Raw genomic sequence first — 22,616 nt, forward strand, 5'->3', positions numbered from 1 at the left:
TCTTTTAGCAGTTTTATTCCTTTATCAATTACTACTTTAAGAGACTTGTACTGTATTATTTTATATTGGCCACTTGTAAAAATAATTTATTCCCTGAAGAGTTTTATTCCTTTAACATTTCAAATTCCTGTTCAATGTTTACCATGTGACTGTTTTTGACAGACACTCAATGCAATACTTCATTAAAGGAAATAATACAATGACAGACTTTTTCGTAGGTACACTTTGACCATCATGTTTTACACTAAAAGACCTGGAGAGGATTTCTAGTAATGGAGAAGGTCTAATATATATATATATATATATATTTTTTTTTTTTTTCTGTTTGCAGGTTTGTTTGCATTAGTGCATTTTCATCATGGCAAAAAAAAAAAAATAGGGATCTGGTCCAAATTTCTGGTAAAGTGCCAGGCCTATCTATTGAGGACCAAAACCACTTTCCTCCCTTCTTCTGGACAAATCACATTTTCTTAAGCTTGCTCCTACCAAGGGCTGTATAGAAGGCAACTTAGTTCTCTCTGTAAGTAGCTCAAACCACGATGCAAATAGCTGTCATGATGAGAAAGATGTCTAAGTGGGTTGGAAGGACATCCTTACTTTGGATTTGGGAACAAGGGATCCTGGATGAAGGAACCCAGCTCACATCCAGCCTGTGATATCACAGAACTGGGTGACATCACTGTGCATGCCTCAGCTGTCATACACAGCCCAGAATCGATGAAGGATGAAGCCATCTGGGATGAAGCTTATCTAGGGATGAACAGAAGACTGAACAGGACATGCAGCAAAGCAAAGCTGCCATGCGAGCGCTGCTGAAAGACAGCTAAGCTTTCGTGGCGACAGGCCTACACAGACTGATAAAGCCTTTACAGCTCAACAGAAGATCCTGGTTTCATTGCCAGTTCATAATTCAGATCAGACGATGAAGGATTTGCTGAGATTTACAAACCCCTTTAATGAAGGTGGGCCCAGCTCAGAGTAACCCTGGAGCTGTTAAAATGATACCGTGCAGTACTGAAGGTTTTGTACAGCTTCAGCACAAACCCTGGAGGCTATAGAGACTCACCTGAGTTTTGCTTTAGGCTACTAAGTTCAAAAAAACTTTGGCAGAAAGGGTTGGCAAAAGAAAACTCCTAGCCGCCACCTTTCATCAGCCATTCCCAAAGCAGTCTAGACTACAGGGGGATTTGATAATTTATGATGGCACATCTACTACAAGGAGGAGGAATGCTTTCTTCAAGATCTTGTAGCATACCAGTGGCAGAGCAGGGACAGAACTCAGGTTACTTGTGGTCTAGCCCACCATCCTTCCCACCAGGCACAATGCCTGAGGAAAATGCTTCTCCTGGATACTGCAAATTAGCTGTGCAAAGTTTTGGACAGCTCTGTTCAGCAGCTGGAGACACACCATGCCCCCCCCCAAGCCAGAGACACACCATGTTCCCCCTCACCCCCCCCAGCACCTCCCTTCAGCTCAGTCACATAAGTTTATTCACTGGATCTGGATGAAAAGAAGTGCTTTACTGACTGGAATGACTTGTGTCAATCTTTAGCCCTTTAAAGCACTGACTAATTTTAGTCTTTCTGTGGTTATATGCATTTGTAAACTATTAAAACAGTCTCCCCGGTACATGGAAAACATATGGTTTCAACAATGTTATTCCTTCATGAAGGCCTGTTTCTTCCAAGTTTCCTTTAGTTGTACACTAAGCCTGTTTGTTGTTCAGAATGCTTATTTTTATAACTATTTCTCCCCCTTTCCACAGTTATTTACTTAAATGATATATATGTACGTGTGTGTGTATATATATATATTAAAAACACATACATTTACTGATTGAAGATGTAACTACACAGTGCTTGTCAGAAAAAGAGTATAAAAACTGCTTGTCCCCAGGAACACATACCCTCTCACAGCTGGTGCACTGCAAGTTTGCAGAAAGCAAATGCTGCTCGTTGTGTGTTTTTTCTTTCTTACACGCTCAGTTAATACATTAAGAAACAAGAAAGCCAGCCGAGACTGACCTCCATATAAATTCAAAATGAATCCCTGCATTTTATTGAGCCAACACTCTACTATTGAATATCCATTGTTTCCCCACCACTCCCAAAATATGAAACCATAACTGTTCTCAGTTTTAATTTTTTTTTCTTTTTCCGTGACTATTTTCTGTGTCAGAATGGCTTCACTGTAACCACCATTTCTGGCTAGCTCTTCGGTCAACCTGAACTTGCTGAAGAGCCTTCCTCTTGGAATTGAACTCAGCGGTCTTGCATTATTCCAAGCTCAAGCAATTTTGTGAACTTGAAGGAAGCTGTGTTTTTCTCTGTTATCTTGCTTGGCAATGCAGACCGCTGTTGGGTAACAGTTAATCTTAACCTTATTTTTACACTTGATGGTTGAAATGGGAGAAGTGGAGAAGACAAGACCAGGCTGGTAACTGGGAAACAGTCATTCTTGACCATCTCGTGGAACAAGGTGCAAATTCCATCAGGCTTCAGAGAAAAAAAAAAAAAAAGTCAGCAAGAAACAATTTTCTCAGCAGAGAACTAGGTTACGATAAACATTGCTCATTCAGGTCTGAAAAACTACGAGACTAAATCTAACACCTGGAATGCCTAAAAGAGAACAAAAGAATATTGCTTATATCACAGCAGAAAGGTTGCTTTAAAGAAATTCAGACCTGTGTCTCCAGCAAGCATGCTAGACCTACATTCACTGAATTAAGGGAAAAAAAATTAGATAAGTGAGTAAACAGGACAGATCAGAAGAAGTTAATAGCCTAGAAACAGATTTGGAAAAGGCATGGTGACTCTAGCAAAACAGCATGGAAAACCTTGCAGGTTGGGTACCATATCGCATTGCTGGAAGAGGAAAAGCAGAAGCAGGATGAGGAAAAGCAAAAGCCAAACAAGACTGTAAATTCATGACAGATACTAGCTGCATTGCCTAATGAACTTTTGAGACGTGCTCAAATACTGTGACTGCAGAACAATAATCTGCAAAATAGAAATGAACATTTTTCTTTTCAGCCATGTTTTTGTCCTTGCAATTTACAGATTTCCTTGCAATTTAATCTAATTTATTTAGATTTAAAGCAAAAAAAAAAAAAAAAATCTGAGTGAATTTATGCTATCAAGATTGGAAACTCACTGCTGTGTATGCATCTTTTTTGCATATCAAGATATAAAACGTTGCTCCTGCAAAAGTCTGGATGCAACTAAGAGGTCAGAAGGAAATATCCACAGAATCAAAATGAACAAACTACAAGATTTACTGCTCCAGCAGTCTGTCCAAGTAGCATGGTTTTACCCACTAAGTAATATAAGCCATAGAATTTCACTTGGTTATGTCTGCATTCAATTCATAGGGTCAGAGACTTACTTGAATTGTGAGAATGAGAAAAAAAAAACAAAAAAAAAAAACAAAACAGAAAAGAGATCAAGGAAATGTGTACTAGACCGGGCATGGCAGAATAACTGTGAGTTAAGCAGATGTAATGAAGGCAGAGGACCACTTGAAAAAATAGATGTCTGCACAGTGAGTAGAGGTACTTGCAAAAGACCTGATAAATCTGCAACACAAATACAATGAAGAAGCACTAGGACAGCAAGGGATTAAGGAATGATAAAGATGAATTCCCTCTATACCTCAAAGTGACCTAAAAATACAGTATCTGCAATACAGTAGCTGCTAGGTGAGCACACCGGAACTGCAATGCCTGAATTTTGACCTCTGGGTCTGATGTAAAATTAAGTTTCAAAAAGACAGAAAGGAAAAATGAGCTCAGCATTCAGATGGGGCTCTGACGAAGGGCTCTTTGCTTTATTTGTCCATTCAGATTTTTGCCACTCCTGCTGGAACAGTGTGAAGGACAATCACTTAAAGTGCAATGAAATGAGTGCCTGAATGTGAACAGATCCAAAGACAAGATCCATCACGCCCCGACAAACTGTAATGCCAGAACCCTCCACCATCATCACTCTGTCCGGAAACTGCCCTCAAATATTTGAAACATTCCTGGAATTAACAAATAAGTGCTGATTTGGCCTAGCTCCTTGCTTCCTGATATCTCCGGCTGGCACTGACTTACAATGGATGGTATTGTTATGCTGGAGGAATTCTTTTGCTTTTCTTCTTGAATTTCCCAGTGCCAGCAAGAGGAAGACTGACTCATTTCAACTAAAGTGACTCTTGAATCAAAGACCTGAGTAATTTAGAGGAAGTTTTTTTGTTGTTACATGCTTAGTTCATCATATCATTCATAGCTTAGATTTTTAAGCTTCTAAAGATACAATCAAGCAGACACAACCATTTCTGTTATACTCAGGTACACATTATTTTTATACTGAAAAGTTGGACATACAGGAACAGTAATGGTGTAGCCTCCTCTAACCTCTCCATCAAAGCCTTTCTATGCTATCTGGAAAGAGCTGCATAGCACAGTATGTTTAACTTCTTAGAAAACGACAATAAGAAAGTAAAAATGACAAAAAATATTTGTCAGTTCCCAAGTCATTGAAGCTGCAGTGCTCAGAATTTGCTTTATGCAATATACATAAATGTCAGGTCACAATGCAAAAACTGGAAAAGGAAAATAGAATACTTTCTCCTGTTGTGCTTTGGTCCCATAAAAAGGCCATAACTCATCACTTAACTGGTGAATGCTTGCTGAACTAAACAGAATAATGCATTTCAAACATCTTTTTAATGAATAAAACTCAATGTAATACTACTAATATCTCCTATGCTTTTTAAAGCTCAGAGATATTGAGCTGTTTCAGGTGAAGTTCATCAGAATGTCTATAGACCATATATCTATATATTTATTCACCCATTTTCACAACTAGCTTCCATTTGCAAGGATCCTTCCAATTATTAATCAAGGCTCACAATGGTTCATTCAGATGGGAAAACAGTGGAAAACCAGTGATGTGATCTACTTAAGAACATAATAAGAAATCACTGTCAGAGACAGTACTGTTAGAAATTTGTATCACTGGAAATCTTCCTTGTGTTTAAAACATGCTTTCATTATCATAGAAAGTGCTGGTTCAGAACACTCATGTTTCTTTAAGACAAATAAAGTGCTGGTCCTACTGTTCAAAAGTGTCTAGAAAGATTGAATTTGCATGAAAGGCATGTAACATGCATGGCCCTTTTGCAGAAAAGAAGGAACGACTGCTATGGGTATTTAAATTATGTTCAAGGCTTAGCCCCCAGGCCATTAGAACCGCAGCAGCTAAATGCCAGTGCTTCCCTTGGATGCATGTAGGCACACTTGTATATTTTTACATATTTATACAAAAACTATGCATACCATACATCTATATGTATTTGAACACACACAATATGAAGTGACTAATGTATGATTATTTGGCGGCACTGGTAGGAGCACTACATGCCTGGGCTCCATGAGCAAGCTCAACTCATTCTCTACTGGCCTTAGCAAAGAGCAGCTGCAAAGCATGAAAGTGGCACTCCTGCCATCTCAGCAGGAAGACTGGCAGCTACATTCCCTCTTCTCACATTAATCTCCTAACAGCCCCATACAGTGATCTAAAAGGGTTTCTTTTCCATCACTGGGCTAGGCAGTTCAAGTTGAGCCTGAAGTATACCGAAGAGTTCAAGCAGGAAGGATCCGTGTGTAGGTAAGAGGCACAACTAGAGATTGAGACTCTGCGTTCTCAACTAGTATCTTCATGTGACCTGCTAACCATGTCACAGGACAAGATGACAATAATTATTCGCTGCACCTTGGAGACTGAAAGGCTTGCTGCATATGCATACATATATTCAGGTATGTATATAAGGTCTCCTGAATAGCACATGGTAATACATGGGGATAGATGGTCCATTTAACCCAGTCCTCTGACTCTAATGGAGGCCAAGAGCATGCATCTAGAAGGAATGGTATAAAAAGATATAAAAAGAAAGCAAACCTCTTGTGATATCTTCCCAGGATATCCTCTTTCCCATCAGTGATTTTAAAAAGTTTGTGGACTCATATATAGTTTGTGGACTCATAATGTATACTCATTATACCTGCAGGTGGGGTTAAACTAGGCTGGTAAAACTAGTAAGCCAAAACATAAGTATCACTAAGTGGAAACAAAACACAAGCCCAGCTGTAAACATATAGCAATATTCTATTTAAAAACTGCTTTGTGAACTGTGAATACCTAACTGAACTGTTTCTTTTAGACAATACTTTTTCTTTTTGCTACAGCTAGCCCCAGTGTCAGTCTGAAAGGGGCTGTATAACCAGCCAGCAGAGTACAGTGCAACATGGATAATCAAACCTAGATCTCAAAAGCAGAATAGCATCATGGTGCACCTGAACAAATAAACACTTTGAGAAAGCAGTGCTTATGAACTTGGGTAGCGTGCCATGCTATCAGACCTATGCTGCTTCTTTTTTTTAGAGGTGGTTTGTTCACTGCAGACTTACATTCACTGTACTATGCTGAACTGCACAGCATACACTTAGTGACTGGTTTTCTCCTCTGTCCTGGACTAACTTGCCCCGTAAATGGACCACACTGGTAGTACAATACCTAATGACAACATCCATATGAATTACTGCAGCCTAGTATCTTTTGTTTAAATGCTTTCTGTGATACCAAGGTGCCTTTAAAGAGAAATTTGTCCCATCATAAGAGGTCTACCCAAGCAGAATAAATCACCCTCTGATAGGGTCCATTTATCTTCAGTTATTTTAGAGAAAAAAAATAAAATTCTGACTTTCAAGTTTCCAAGGTTAAGCAGGATTTTTTTACACATAGCTGAGACTTGGACCATCAAATAGGAATGATCTGGACTCAAATGCTGGATTCCAGCACGTCAAGACTTGGAGGAAGTTGAAACCCAAGCTCACACCAAACTTCACAGTCTTCTTCTGTAAGCATATACTTCTGTTTCACTGCAGGAGAGGTGTGTGGTGGGAATTCCTCTAATACTTTTCTGCTGTAAACTGGCACTCCTTTCGTCCTCCTCATCAGATAGCATTCCCAATACACAGATGGGAAGAATAAAACATTCAAGATCCCTTCCTCTCCATCTACAAAAGGGATTTATTTATGGATCCCATTAAAATTAGCAGAAGTATTATGAAGAAATCTGTACTAAGAAGAGAATATGGCTCTGAGTTTCAAAAACTCAAACATCATTTCCAAAAGCTCAAACATCTGGGCACACCTATCACAAAGAAACAAAGAAATAAGGAATGTAGCACAGCTTATTTTCCCAACAAGAGGACATCTAGTCCGATAAACTCAAGTTGTCTTGATCCAGAAGCAGAAACAATTTCAAATTAAGCATTTATGAGTTTTTGCTTTCACTTATAATTTATTTGGATATTGAAAAAAAAAAAAAAAAAAACCAACTAGAAAAATTGACAGATCCTCATACATTTCTGTATGAGCAATCCAGTTCAAACAGTTTCTGTAAAGCAATCCAGTTCTAACCGTTGTTTTAAACACAAAAGAAATCAATGTTATTCCCACCAGCAGAGACGGATCATGATGCTACTCTTCAGTCAGTTCAACCTCTGCTGTACCCAGAAGGAAGGTACAGAGAGGATTTCTAAGCATACATTCCTGTTTTTCTCATTCCACATTGAGAAATGGAAAGGACATGTGCATATGTTACTTCCCATGCATCAGAAGGTGCTGCATGTAGGGTGCTGCAGTGAACTGCCTGCCTACAGGGAAGCCTTAGAAAAGCTTTTAACAGATTCCTGCAAGAAGAATTAAATAGTTCATCAGAGAACAGATGTGAGGGGAAAGAGCATTCATTCTTCCATATCCTGCACCTGTTCTGGCCTCATATAACCAGACGATTACAGCATTCCTGTCTTTTATCATTCTCAGAAGGGGAAGGAGTTTAAACTGCACATACCTCAAACCCTAATTTAACCAAATAAAATACCACTCAACCCTGTCAAATGCTTTATATGCATTCTTAAGCAAATGACGTAGGTTCTTCTTGAGTGAGGTATCCTATTTATTTTCACTGTAGACTGAACTGAAATCCTGCAAGTCTTTGCGCATGAGACAAGGAAAAGAAGAAAAAGTACTGCAGTGTGCTTGCCACATTCCAAATTGTTGGGTAAATATAATTTTCTCTTTCAAGTCCGTTTTGCAGTATCAACAGTGAAGTTTTATGCATTTCTGTTGTAAGTTAGTGAATAATGTTCTCGTCTTATTCCAAAAGTATTTTTTTTTAAGTAAGTGATAAGATTTTTGTGCAGTTTCTTTAAAAATGTAAAACTCTGATTACAAAAACATGTACACACATACTTAGCTTACATCTAGTTAGCTATTCCCCTGAATTTTTAGCTTTACAGGACTACTCTCACACTTAAAATTTAGTAAGTAGTGGTAAGTATTCACAAGAGCAAGAACTATGTTTATAAGGTCCTTTATAAAATTTTCAGGTGAAGAAACCTATAAAAATTCAAGATACTATTACCAGTTTTTATATTACTGTCACTGTTCTTAAAAATATAACAAGTATATAAAGTAAAATATGTATGTAGTGTAAATATTGCAATATTTACAAATGCAGTTCCCAGTAGAAACGAGATATCCCCAAATCAGTGACATTCTCAAATTCAGTAAGAAATAAATCTCTTTTCTGAGCCTTTATGTATTACAAATTGCAGTACCCATCGTATTATTTTCATAATTCCTATCAATAGCTTTCACTTTTGTCACTAGTTTTGACATCAAAACTGAACTATTGACCAGAGAATTTAATTTGTTTTATATCTTTCAAACAGGAGAATAGAGTCTCTCCAGTAGTACTCAGTTCAGAAGCACATGCATGTGCAGCCCAGAGCAGGGCACACGGACATTACTGGAAGCATTCCCATGTAGCTAAATGGTCTTCGATGCAGGTTTATTGGGAAAGTTCCTGAAGCTGTAAGAATAATTGCACTGAAGCCAGAGGAAGCTCTGGGCGTGGATAGGACAACTTGGAAATATTCTAAACAGACTGAACATCTCTTGCTGACACCGTAATTTGGATTTCTAAATGAGAAATTTCTTCCTCTGCTTTTCATGCAGTAATATCTTCATTTTGTCCTGACTTTCAGCAATCTGCTCACATGCTTGGTCAAGACCATGAACATAAAAATCCGATGTTGAATCCTGAAGCACTATTCACTTCTTAACTTGGACAAAACTCCCTCTGAAATCAATAAGAGTATGGGCAAAAAAAGCAGCTGAGAATTTATCTAACTAGAATAACAGATGACGCATGATGACATGTCCTGTGACATTCTGCCCAGACTGGGAGAACTGACATGCAACAGGATTTTTTCCATGAGCCACCAAATGCCCTTTGAACTCTGCTTAGGAGGTTCCTTAGGCCTTTCACCAGAATTCAAAACAGTTGAAAAGTCCATTGCCAAAAATGCAGACACCTTACAGCACTTCACTTTTAAATCCCTTCTCAGAAAGACATCTATGTACTTAAACTGCTCTCATCACTGCGCTAAGTGCTTTGCCCTGTAAAAAAAAAAAAAAAAAAAAAAAAAAAAAAGCAATCTGTCATTATAGATGCTGTTCTAAGCACCCATGAGAAGCAGTAAGACTAACCTAAAACTGGAGTGGATTACTATAACCTTATGCACAAGCAGCAGAAAATCATATTTACAAAAAATAATTCAGTCTTGTTATATAGTCAGCTGTTACTGGATGAATGGATTAATATACACTGAAAATTAGATGGTTTCAGTGTCCAGCCCAGAACGGAAGATACATGAAGTGGTACTAATGCTTATGCACAGGAAGTAAAAAGACACACTTAGATCAGCATAGTTCTACACAAGGTCCATCATGTCAAACATAATAGACTCTCCTAACTAAGGGTCAAGAAGACCTGCCTTCAAGGAAAGCTAGTTGAATGGCACTCATCTCCAGAAACCCAAAGTACAGTTTCGAAAATGAGAGAGGTATCTAATCTGTACAAGGAAAGGTCCTGAAGTAAACAACAACAAAAAAATCTATGTACAGCCATATTTGTCTATATGAGAATTAAGATATATTAGGCTATGGAAAAGAGTTTCTGGGAACAAAGTGTCTCTAAACTGAGAGACAAATTCTCTTGAATAAGATAATAGGGTTTCCACTCTTTGTCTCTTTTTGGAAACTTTCCTGTACACAGTTAAAAGCAAATCTGCCAGAAGCTGGAAGCTCTGCTACTAACAGAAAAATTCCATGCAGCAAAAAAGTAAAATGTATTTTGCTCTAATATCATGTCCAGCAAGCCAAACAAGGTTTCTTTGCTTACATGGAAATCAGCATCTTCTGCATCATAATCTAGAACCCTAAGTCATTGTTTGCCATGATACTACACACATTTATATGTGCAGCTGTGATCTCCCTGCCTAGCAGACAATGCAATGAGAGGAGGACCAAATAAATCAATACACATAACACAAAACTATTATTCCTGTCCTCAGATACCAGGCTCATGGTTCTGCATGCGACCTTCTGAAAAGACAAGCATTCCTGACAGAAAATACAGCTTACCACATAAATCCTAATGCTTTGAACACAATGCTAGAATAAAAAGCTCACACTACTTTTCAGGTAAGGGCTACCCTAACTTCCTCCTTTACACAAGCAGGAATAGTCTTGGAGGGTAGTCCCAAGCACCATCGTACTTCAGACCCTACCAAATAACAGCAACAAAATACTAGAGAGCTTGAGAATGTTCCCCAGCAAACAAAAAGAAGAAACAGCAAGTGACTACCAGCTCTCCTGATCCCTAGTACAGAGCCTTAATCCAGGAAAACCTTCTGACTTTCATGCCGAGGCTGAAAATACCGTTGCAACTTTTGGATAAATACAGGATTTGTATGATGACGGTGGTGGATCTTGACTTTGCAGGTCCTTAACACAATATTTAGAGCAAAACCGTCCAAATAGCCTCCTTCTGAACATCTGCCCATTTAGCATGCAATCCTGCAGTGCTTACAGTGTATATTCACAAGCCATGGCATGAAAAGACCCCAACCACCAGGCAGAAGGCTCACTGAGCACAAGCAAAATCCATTTTTCGGAAAGGCAGGCCCCACTGGACCAGGCTTGGTTCACAGCATCTTTCTTCCCTGGGTGAGAAGCCCTTCACCTCCATTTTAAGCAACACAGAGCAACCAGGAGCCTATTCTGCCTTCTGCAACATGGCAGCACGCGACATTTTGAGTATTTGCTCTTCTCTCCACTGAAGATTGTACCTGCCCATGCAGCAGATGAGGAGCTGAGAGCTCAAGGCTTGTTTCAGCAGTGACCCTCAGAAGACATTCGTTTGATTTATGCGCTGTGTCACCCCCTTGGTCTGACGAGAGCCCCCCCCCAGCTCCCCTCCCTCTCCTCTCCTTTAATCTCCGCATGCTGTTATGCGAAAGGTGCCAACTTGAGAACAGACAGTTCTGAAAAGAAGGCAATTAAAAAAAAAAAAGCGCCGTACTTTAGAAATTTAAACAACAAGCCCTGTGATCAAAATAATTCATAAAGGGAAGGATTTTATGAAGTCATTTCACGAGCACACAATGCTTTTTTTTTTGCTTTGTTTTTTAAATAAATCCGTCAGTACACATGCCAAGGCAACACATCTGAATACAATATCAGCAGACACACCCTGAATCCCTGTGCCTGTGCTCTCCCAAGTTACAGCAAAAGCTAAAAGCTGGGCTTTTTGCCTACATCTTAACCATTATCAATTTCTTTCTTTAGTTCGGATGTGTTAGTTAAAACCCTTTTTTCCCCTCTTTCCTTCTCTGTCCTCCTTTACAAGTGCTCCTTTCCTGCTCCCTTCACACAGAGAAAAAACATTATTTGAAAAATGGATTTTTCCCTTACTGACGGTAAGTGTGTCTGTTTAAAAAAAAAAAGAAAAAACACACAACAAAAAACACACAACACATAAAGAGATCTAACTTATAATGAATCCCTCTGGCATAAGGAAGCCTGTTCTAATCTCTCTTTATCGGGTTTGAGTGATAGTTTTGCTCAACGAGTATTGACAGGGCCGTCCTGTTTCTCAGGCTTTCATTTTCCCTGAGTTGGAAAAAGGATACAGTGCATTTTCACATTCTCCAAGTCTGCAGTTGTTTTTATATAAGAAGCAATTTGCTTGGGTCACATCAGGTCAAATGGGAAGCCTGCCCAGCTCTTGGTTTTAAAGGAAAAACATACAGAAAGACACAAAAACACAGCAGTTTCCTTCATTAAATTCCACTCTACCTGCCATGGGCTTGCAGCCACAATGGAATTTCCCACCCTGGCTGACCATAGCTAAACTTTTATTTTTAGGTTTTTTTTTTTTTTTCCTTTAAATAAAAAGCCTTATTAGTTTTCTTTAAAGTGAACTTTGAGGTAAGGGTTATTAAAGTCAATGTAATTGTCCATTTTTTAAAGAATATATAAATTAATAAAAGCCTACACAGAAGCAGGGCCAAATGCTGAAGTCCTTATTGTAGTCCAGACTCTGATCCATGTTACAATGCTGTAAGTCAAAAGTAACTCTTCCAAAGTTGCTGGAGTTGTGCCTGGGTAAAAGATCAGAATCTTGCCTCAGTTTTTTAACTCATTTCTCACTTAGGGAAAACCTCAACTGACTCCAGGGAGAGTTTGCCCAAGCTAAGCCTGCCTGTGCAGCACAGTGTGAAGCCTCTCTCTGCAATGCACTCGGCGTTCTGCTCAGCCCTTTCAAACTAGCAGTAGCTTCAACACCTGAAAAGAGTGGCACCCAAATAAGTCTCTTTGTTACTAGTCAGCAATTGCAAAGGTTAATGGTAGCAGGAAATCTTACTCCCAAGCAAAAGGAACGCATCCACAATCACTCCCCAGACTCCAAAACAATCACTGAAACCTGAGGTGAAATCCTACCCTGAACTGCAAGAAGATGATGCTGAGGGAGTGACTCAGCATGTACATTTTTAAGAACAATAGATCATGAAGATGCTTCATTGATTTCAATATAGCCCTAAGGAGAATCAAACATAGCTGTTTGCTTTGCTTTGACTGTGATTTTATTGTACACACATGTAATGAAGGGAAAAAAAAAAAAAAAAAGAGAGAGAGAGAAAAGAAAAAAAGGAGGGATACAACCTGAACCACAGGTGAGACAAAGTTTCTTTTAAGAAGCTGAAAGGTGTCTAATTCAAATTCAGATTCATATAACTAAAGCATTTGTACCTGGACTCTCTCTGCTGAACACTCAGCTAATCCCAGTGTGCTGTTACTAGTTTGCATTTAACAGCAAACACTGTAATTAAGTTTGCAGAACAGTTTCCATTCAGACTGTTTGCCCATAACTTTCTGCAAAGTCCTTTTTATCTGGCTGAAAGATTGGCCTCAACTGAATGATGCAAAATATAAGGCAAATTGAGGGCAGGTGGACAGAGAGTGGTGGAGAACACGCTCAGCCTCGCATTACCAGCGGGTGGCCCCCTCCCTTTCTCACAATGTCCTCCACCCTGAAAAGTCTTTCAGCCTTTTCTACAATAAAGTCAAAAAAGAGAGAGAGAGAAAAAAAAAAAAAAAAAAAAAAAAAAAAAAAAGAACAGTTGGCTCAATGCCCCTGTATCCTCTGTTTTCCAGACGCTCATGTATGAAACAATGGCAGTTTTGCCTGAACTGGGGCTAAGGACTGCTGGACTTGCCCTTTGAAAAAAAAATTTTGGACTTACTATCGAGACTTTCATCCAGAGATCATAAAGTGCTTTGCGCCACTTACCACACTGGGCAGACCTTTGAAGCAGTTTGAGCTGTGTGATAGCAGAGTCACTTCGTCCCTTGCAGTGTCCTTTCTCCAGCAGTCTAAGAAACAAACGATATTTTAAAAATCTCACATACTCCATTCAGTTTCAAAGGCTGGCTAGTAGGAAACTGCTAAGTTCTCTTCATTTTATTTTCCTATGGTCAAATGCTTCTTTTCTTGTATTCTGTCTGCTCTCTCTGGTGCCTGTTTTTCTAGTTGATTCATCTATTATCCCTCTTTATATAATCAAATTTCTCTAGTCAGGCTGTCATTGTGCTCTGGCCTTATTGTACTCTGTCACCTCCAACTTCTTTCCTTCAGAAACTCCACACCCCAACTCCTCTTTAAAGTTGCTTGCTGAAGCATTTGCTCTTTCAGCATCGCAATACGTTTATAAACTGGAGATTAGTTCACTTTGTCTGGCTTCCAAAGCCGTTTGCTGCTTGAGACCATTTCATGAGCTTGTCTATTCATGTGGATAAACAAAAAAAAATCCTCAACTATAATGTGAATTAGGAAGAGGAAACAGCAGTTGCATGGAACAAATATCAGTGAGGGTGAAATTAGTAACAGTCACAGTTTTTATCAGTGCTGTCTCTGAACTATTCTACTCTGACCCACCTTTAGATAGACAGCAGGATTTCACAAGTTAAAAGGACGATATTCCTTTTTAGTAGTACTGAGTGACCTACCATAACATTTTGCTAGTGACTTCAGCATTTCTATACTGAACAGTCCCTAGACTCACAAACTTCTGTCTAGATGATTAATCTGAATATTCCGCAGTTCCCCAGAGCGGTCCATTATTTTCCACAAAGCCTTTAAAACTTTCTACTAGAGTTAGGTTTTTGAAGTGACGTCTGGCTAACAGATGTGCTTATTCTGGAACTTTTAGATATCTTTCCTCAAAACAAGAGCCTTTTCACAATTTAAATTCAAGTCAATGACAAAACTCCTACTGATTTAAAAAGATATGCCAAACTCTTGTTACAGGGTGTGGGGCCCACGGAAGCGTATCAGATGCTTTGTATGTAACATCAGTGTACACAACCAAAGTCCACACTCTGGATGTGTTCAGGTAACCTGTCATCTGACCACCCTGCTTCTTGTGGACTTTGTGGTAGTATATTGAGTAGTAAGCAGGACTACATGCGAAAGAACTTCTTCACGGTAGGGGTGACGGAGCACTGGAACAGGCTGCCCAGGGGGGTTGTGGAGTCTCCTTCTTTGGAGATATTCAAGGCCCATCTGGATGCCTACCTGGTCAGCCTGCTCTAGGGAACCTGCTTTGGCAGGGGGGTTGGACCCAATGATCTCTGGAGGTCCCTTCCAACCTCTACAATTCTGTGTGTGGACTCTGTGTGTGTGTGACTTTAAACACATGAGGCCTAAGTTTCCTTCATACAAGAAGTCATCAGTTAGATATTCATATCACTGACTTGCCGTTGTCCAGTGCCTAAGAAGACAACTGCAATTTATTGTCTGTGGAGCTACTAAGAGTAAAATCTGTTCACTATCTGAGGCAAGTATTTGGATACCTACAGAAGGATTAAAAGGTTATAAATATAAGTGACACATTCTATTTGTTGTCATGAGTGTCCAAAGGAAACACTGTTGTCCTGGAAAATAACATTAGATTTCTAAATCGTGTGGATTACTTGCATTTTAAAAGCATGCCAAAGGAGCTTCTCAACTGGGGAAAGGATGGCTGAAGTTAGGCGTAGCACCACGAGCTGTGTTGAGCAGCAGAAGGCCTACAGGACAGCCTCCTTACCTTGAAGTCACTCAAGATATGCCATTTAAAGTGGAGTAGTGTCATTTCCCCTCCTCTGCAATGCTCCTGAAAACTCTCAGCAGACAGCCAAATTTACACCCTCCTCCCCACTGGTTTTAAAGGCCTTGGGCCTGCAGAAATGCACACCGCCGGAACCCCTCAGGTGTCAGGGCAGCTGGTCTAGATTCACACCCTCAGGATTCAGAAAATTAGATCCTCTCTATGCAGTAATAAATGGCGCAAAGCAGACAGAGGTGAGAACCTGAAATTCTTGCCTATCTTGTGGAAAGCTCTGTGCAGTCAGTGGTTCATTACAGCCTAATGATCTAGCGGAGAGAGGGCTGCCAGACCAGGTTTGCCGGTGACTTCTCAAGGAATTCAGCAGAACTTCCCTGGTCAGGGAAACTTTGCAGCCTTCAACACCACAACTGACTAAATAAATGTCTTATAATTTTATAAATGACAGCAGGAATGACTGTAATTATGCTTATTAGCAGATAAAAATGTCTCTAAAGGATTGGATTGGGGGTGCTTATAAAGCAAAACAGGAAACGGGCTCATGAATGCATCTGTGGCGCATGGTTAATCTAAGCTGAAGCCTTGCATACATTCATTTTCCATGCCAAGCATGATCATCATAAGACTTGATTATATTCTATCAGTTCTACGGGTTAGAGCTTAAACTACTATAGGAAACTGGCTTAAAATGATAATCATGTTAAGATATAGCATGTATTTCCTTGAACACGTGCTTAGGAATTCTGTCTTTTGAGTCCTTCAACCATATTCCTAGAATAAAGCCTTTAAAATGAATTGCTTCATTATTTGTGCTGCTTAGGAGCTTTCTGAAGGCAGACTAGGAAAAGAAACATTTCAAATACAAATTCTCTAAAATCTGCTTGTGCTGCATATATTTTGATTTAAATTCCATATAATAAGTTATTTTTATAGCCCTCAAGAGAGTGGTAAGCACTGGTAAGAGTAAGTAAGATATACTAATCAACCCTACCTCAATGACTTGGATATTTAGGATGAAATCATGGCACCAGAAAGAAGGAAAAAACAAACAACAAAAAAACCACCACCACATTGACTTCAACTTAGCTTAGATTTCAGCTTTCTTATTTGCTTAAATTGTACATAATTTAATTTCCAAGGTACCTAATTGCTACAGTAAGTGAGCAGAGGTAAAAGTTCACTAATGATAAGTTAAACACCAACAAAATGAATATTTACCCTCTTAATTCTCTTACGTCAAGATCCTTCCTGTCCTTAAAGCTGTGTGCCACACCTGATCTCTATAGAGCTAAAAGACACTTATTACAGATAAAGAAAGCGATGAGGTAGGGGATTTCCAAAAGCAGCTGAGAGGTTGGAGATCACAAACTCTCTTAAGGGTCCTGCTGTTTTACTGCACAACTGGGCAGACAGAATGGAGCTTGCAGCTGGGATCCTGGGTGAGTTGCTAGTCTTGGCCTCCGTGGTCCCTGCCAAATCACTTCTCCCCCACCATGAAGGACAGAAATGATTCAGCAGTGCCCTGTGCCAGCACAGCCCTGCTGTGGATCACACATCAACCCTCCTCAACCCTGCAACAGAGTCAAACACGAAGTGCTGAAACTCCAAATTTTTGCTGTCATTATTAGGAGACGTGGATTAAAGGCTTGAAGGTCTACAACACTCACTGTGCTGAAGGGTAGACAACCAGTGTAGGGCAGGAAGAAACAAGCCCCATACTGGTCTGTAGTAGGGTAGAAAAGTTACCTGCCTAATAGGAATATTTAAAGTTTGTGTTAAAAATAATAATAAAAAAAAATCAGTGCAAAGCTGACATTGTAAGGCAGGTGAGGATATCCAGACTTCTAATTTAAATTTCATCACAATTTAAATACTTGTATTTTTGCTCACATCCCAGAACCTGCCAAGACCATCCTTTTTATTAATTTAATAGTATCATCATTATTTTCCCAACATGTTTAATTCTTGCATCAAAAGGAGCTAGCTGGTTGCTATATTTGAGATGCTAAAGCTGTATGAATTCTCTAGAAATACTCACCATTCATTTAGTCAGAATGGCAAGTTTCAATGAGATTTTCCTTGCTTTAATCGGTTTGAGCTAGCTCTTTGGCATTCTGTTATAAATAATAGAAGCTACACACTGCACTTTTATAACATCATTCATCTAAGGATCTCATAACTTAATTAAGAGGGACACTGTCAGGTTAAAAATCATATATTTTTTATTAAGTAATTTCCTTATCTATGTTACTAATAACATTTTAGGCTATTAAGCTGAAACAAATTCTTAAAATCTAATTTAACATCTACTACTAGCGTGTATATATTATATATACACAGCTGGTTTACTTTCTGAGATATTAAAACAGATGTGCTAGCTTTACTTCTATTTCAAGTTGGTTTCATTTACAGATTTTCATGTGTGAACGATACTCTTTCTTTGGAGTGGTATAAACACTCCAGGAGAACATTTAAATGCAAACAAAAAACTATATTAACATTTAAGAAAATAAAACATATGGTTTTGTTAATATAAGACTTGCAAGGATTCAACAGCAATAAAACTTTAATTTTTGAGAAAACTATCTAACATTGTACGGTGCTTATTTTCACTTTCTCTAAAGGGAAGGTGAGAAGTATTACTTCTTCACCGTTTAATTACGGGAGTTTATTTTTTTATTTTTTTACTGTTTGCTGTGAGGGAATACTTCATTAATAAATTCATTCAACTATATCTGAGCCTTTTCAGATATCCAGAAATGTGCTGCTACTTCACAGAGTTCACAGAGGCTTAAAACAGAGATTCGGCTTTGATGGGGAAAGTTAACATAATGAAGTTTCTACCAGTCACAGTTTAGTTAAACTGGAAGTTGTTGAAACATACGCTGCATTTCCAGAATGGGCGCACAGTACCTAAAGCACTGTTGCGTCTCTTGGAATCTACAGAAATCAACTGCAGCATCAAAAACTGCAGTATGCATTTTTGCAGCCTTCACTAAATACTGGGGAAAACTGAGACAGAGAGATTAAATGATCAAAGTCACAAGAGTGAGTCAATGATAAAACCAAGTATCTATATATTAGATATATAGATATGCCTGCACTGCTCACTCCTCACTAAGCTACTTGGTATCTTCCTGATATTTCAATGTATTTTACGTGAAGAACAAACAAAGCTATTTTTCACTTCTGTACCTATCTGCTAATACAGCAAGGAAGAGGTGGTTTTCAAGTTTCCAGTAGGTCTTTTTGCTTAGAAAGACATTCCTTCTCTTTCTTCAGTTCCCTAGTTTCAATGATCGGCAAAGTGGGTGTTTACTTGCACCCTCGGAGCTCCTGCCACGCAAGCCAAAAGGATTTTTACCTTTTGTTTTGCTTTTCAATGGTCCACTGCTCAGACATTAGTCCCAGGAGATTGAACCACCAACTACTAAACTTTTTAAGCAGGTAGAGGTTGAAATGGGAAGCAGGTCATGGAGTCAGCAGCAGTGAGTCAGCTCTGTCTACTGCTTGAAAAGAGAACTGTAATAAGAGTGAAAATAATAAGTACAAATAACAAAATGTACAACCAAAAGGCCTCCCAGGAGCCAGTGAGAAGCAATGGACATGTACTAAAGCCATCTTTGAAAATGGTGGTGCAGCCCAATATTCAAAACCAAACACAGGACAGTTGTGCAGAAGAATCCCTTAATTGAGATGTTCAAGGTTAATCAGCTGGGTAGTGCAGAGACAACATGAAATTAGGCCAAGGACCACCTTCCTATGACAGGAAGAATTAAAGAAACACCTTGCTGTTCTGCCTGAAAATGTGTTTTACCTAATAAATACATGAGCCTTCAGAGGTACTCTTTTGCTGGCTGACTAGAGTAGTGGGACTTGAATATGTATTCGTTTGGTGATAACCAGTTTATTATAAAATCATTGGAATTCCCTGATAACCTCTGATTCTCTGATAAAATGTTCATTATTTCACTGTAACATAGTCAGGATATATATATTTTTTTCAGTTATGGACTTCTCATGTTGTACCTATTCAGGACCCAGGACATACAGCTGAGAACCAGTGGCCTGGGCCTGAGTGTCAGTATTTGCTTTATGGCTTCGGTTAGTCTTTCAAATTGTTGGTGTTTCATTTTCTTAATTTGTCACATGTAAAACATGTCTTAAGAGACAGTGCTTCAGTACTATGAAGTCCAGCTATCGTTACGTACATCTCAGTCAAACCAACTAGTGACAACTACAGACAGCACAATGCTTTTCAAAAATTTATTTGTATCTTTTGTTGCTATTTTAAAAGTACGAGGTCTGATTACTCTGATATTAATGTGTATAATTGTCTCATTAATCATCACGCAGACCCTTCTCAACAGTAGGTATGTTTACGAAGTGAATAAATAAATTGTACCAGTGATGGTATTTTCCAAATAATATAATTTTTAAATGTCACACACATGTATGGCTGAAGATACCTGCCTCACAGACCATTCTCAAAAGCAGAATTTAAAAGGTAACTTGTCTAGTACAGCAAAGTCAATCCCGAGACTCATACACAGGTGTATCTCTCCATGTCCTCTTTGTCACAGAATCAGAGAATGGTCTGGGTTGGAAAAGACCTTAAAGCTCATCCAGCTCCAACTCCCCTGCCATGGGCAGGGATGCTTCCCACTAGACCAGGTTGCTCAAAGCCCCATCCAACCTGCCCTTGAGCACTTCCAGAGATAGGGCACTGGAAGGAGCTATGTTAATGCCCAGAGAGCAAATTTAGTCCTGTATTTCTATGCCTAGGAAGTTCTCTCCTAAAAACAAATCCCTAGTACAGTGATTTAAAGATAGCGCTGAAGGCAAAGTAAAAAACAAACAAAACAAATCACCACATTGCTAGAAAGATTAGCCAGAGCAACCATGAGCTAATGGCCTCATCCCCTGCCACATAAAGGCTAAAAATTTCAAATTGACCATTATCCTAAAATAATCCTGTTAGGACATCTCATGGTGATATTTATTACATGTGTCCAATTCAAAGGTGTTGCAAAATACATGCAGACAACTTTATTTTTCAAAGCTGAGTATTAATTACAAAATGCTCAGCTTCACAGTGCTCATTACATGGGAAACAAAATGAGTTTCTATGTTCCAGCAGCTGAAAGCAAATATATGCTAGTATTCCACATCTTTCTCTCCTTTGCCCAGGATGATTTGGGCTCACTTATTCAGTAGTTCACCCTCTCATCCACACAGTCCTTTTCTTTCGCCTGCTTTTTCACTCATTTCTTGCACTCATCCAGGCTCTCCCTCCATAATCAGCTATCCATTTTTTTAGAATCACAGAATGGTTTGGGCTGGAAGGGACCTTAAAGTCCATCCAGTTCCAACCCCCCTGCCATGGGCAGGGACACCTCCCACCAGCCCAGGCTGCCCAAAGCCCCATCCAGCCTGGCCTTGAGCACCTCCAGGGATGGGGCATCCACAGCTTCTCCGGGCAGCCTGTGCCAGGGCCTCACCACCCTCACAGTGAAGAATTTCCTCCTTATAGAATCGGAATGATTTAGTCTATTGGCATTCTTGTTCTCCTTTCTCTCTTTCATCACCCCACCAGCTGCTGGCAGGCTCTTCTCCCCACGGAGCAACCTTTTTGTCTGGTTGTGGAGAGCCTCAGCAATGCTGTAGCTCCCACAGGACTTCTCTGCTGACAACGGACCCCTGTAGGGTGCATGCAGAGGACCAAAACACAGCGCCTTTCGCTCTGAGTTTGAGACCCTGATCAGACGACACAGCTGCTAATTATAATTTTGCCTAGTTCCTCACCTCTCCCTGAACCAGTTTTCTCTCTTCCCTATGAAGACAGCTAGTAGTAGTGAAGTATATCCTTTGGGTACAGAGGGAAGGCCTCCTTCATTAAATGCTATGAAGTGTTTTGATATCCTCAAAAGCGTGGTGTTATTTAAGTGCTAATCACTCTAGTCTTCAGCATGTCCAAAATGATTTTGCTTGTTACCAAAAAGCTCCATTGTCACACATTACATTGCCATTGCACTGAAAAATAATTAACAGCCTACATTTGGGGGTCCATTATTTGAGCTGTCTGACTGACTAGGGAATTATCCAGAATTCCCAAGTTTTCTACGGAGAAATTAGAAAACATTAAAAAGGTAGGCCAGGGAACATCTCTATGAAACAACTCACACAAAGAATGAGAAAAGAGACCATTCCTTGCAAGCACGAAGGCAAAGCAGTAGGCAAAAGTCAAGGTAATCTGATGTAACAAGCAATCTATATGATAATTTAAGATGGTAATCTAAGAGGAGTCCCAAAGATTATCTAACTCAAGCATTTAGCAAACCATTCTTAAAAAGCTAGAATCTTGAAAAGTTACCGAGAACAGCACACACTGATCAAATCAGGAGATGTAACATACAGCTGTACCATTCAGTATTTCAAACACCACATAAAGCAAAACGTGATGTGTATATGAGAAGCAATCTATAGCACTTGAAGCACTTGCAGATCCCGAGTTAACCACCTCCACTGTTGTTTTTTCGGAATCTCTTCACCTCTTTGTTTCCTTGTAGGAAACCAACCTAATCAGCTTGAACCTAACGCACACACTGCTATACATACACAAAAGTCAGAAATTGAGTCAAAATTTCTGGCTGACCCAAATAAACCAGGTAGGACTGAAACTCTGCATCCAAACAGATCTCAGGTTTGAATATCCACTGGAGTTTGACCTGGATCACTTCCTCATCCTGCAGAGCTCCCGCATTCTATTAGCTAACCTTGGACATGTTACATAATTAAAAAGCAAACAAACAAAAAATAAAACAAAATTAACAAAACAAACAAAAGCATGTAAAGTACCAATTGCATGGAAGAAACCAAACGATAAACAAATAACAAAACCCCAAACATTTCAGCAGACTTATACGTAAGATGCAAATTTGCCCAAGACCAAAGACAGCTGGAAGTAGGTGGGATATATCTTGTAAAGGCAGTACAGGTATGTTAAGAACCTGAACCCAGAGACAAAACTCATAGGAGCAGCAGTCTGGG

At 39.3% G+C, this 22,616-nt stretch overlaps 1 protein-coding gene across 34 annotated transcripts in view; it reads right to left on the reverse strand.

Moving 5' to 3' along the window:
- The window catches only part of ZBTB20 (zinc finger and BTB domain containing 20), a 457,627-nt gene that overhangs the window by 198,472 nt on the left and 236,539 nt on the right, over positions 1 to 22,616 (reverse strand). For 25 of the 34 annotated variants that reach the window (XR_014688574.1, XR_014688576.1, XM_084506527.1 and 22 more), the window contains one exon: positions 13,751 to 13,833. The exons of 5 other annotated variants lie outside the window; for them this stretch is intronic. The gene's annotated coding sequence lies outside the window, so the exon portion shown is untranslated. Of the gene's footprint in view, positions 1 to 2,026; positions 2,497 to 13,602; positions 13,678 to 13,750; positions 13,834 to 22,616 lie in introns of those variants that run through there. 4 more of the 34 variants (XR_014688577.1, XR_014688578.1, XR_014688579.1 and 1 more) reach the window with 2 other exon arrangements.

Source organism: Aythya ferina (genome assembly GCF_964211825.1).
Source record: "Aythya ferina genome assembly, chromosome: 1".
Lineage (NCBI taxonomy): Eukaryota > Metazoa > Chordata > Aves > Anseriformes > Anatidae > Aythya > Aythya ferina.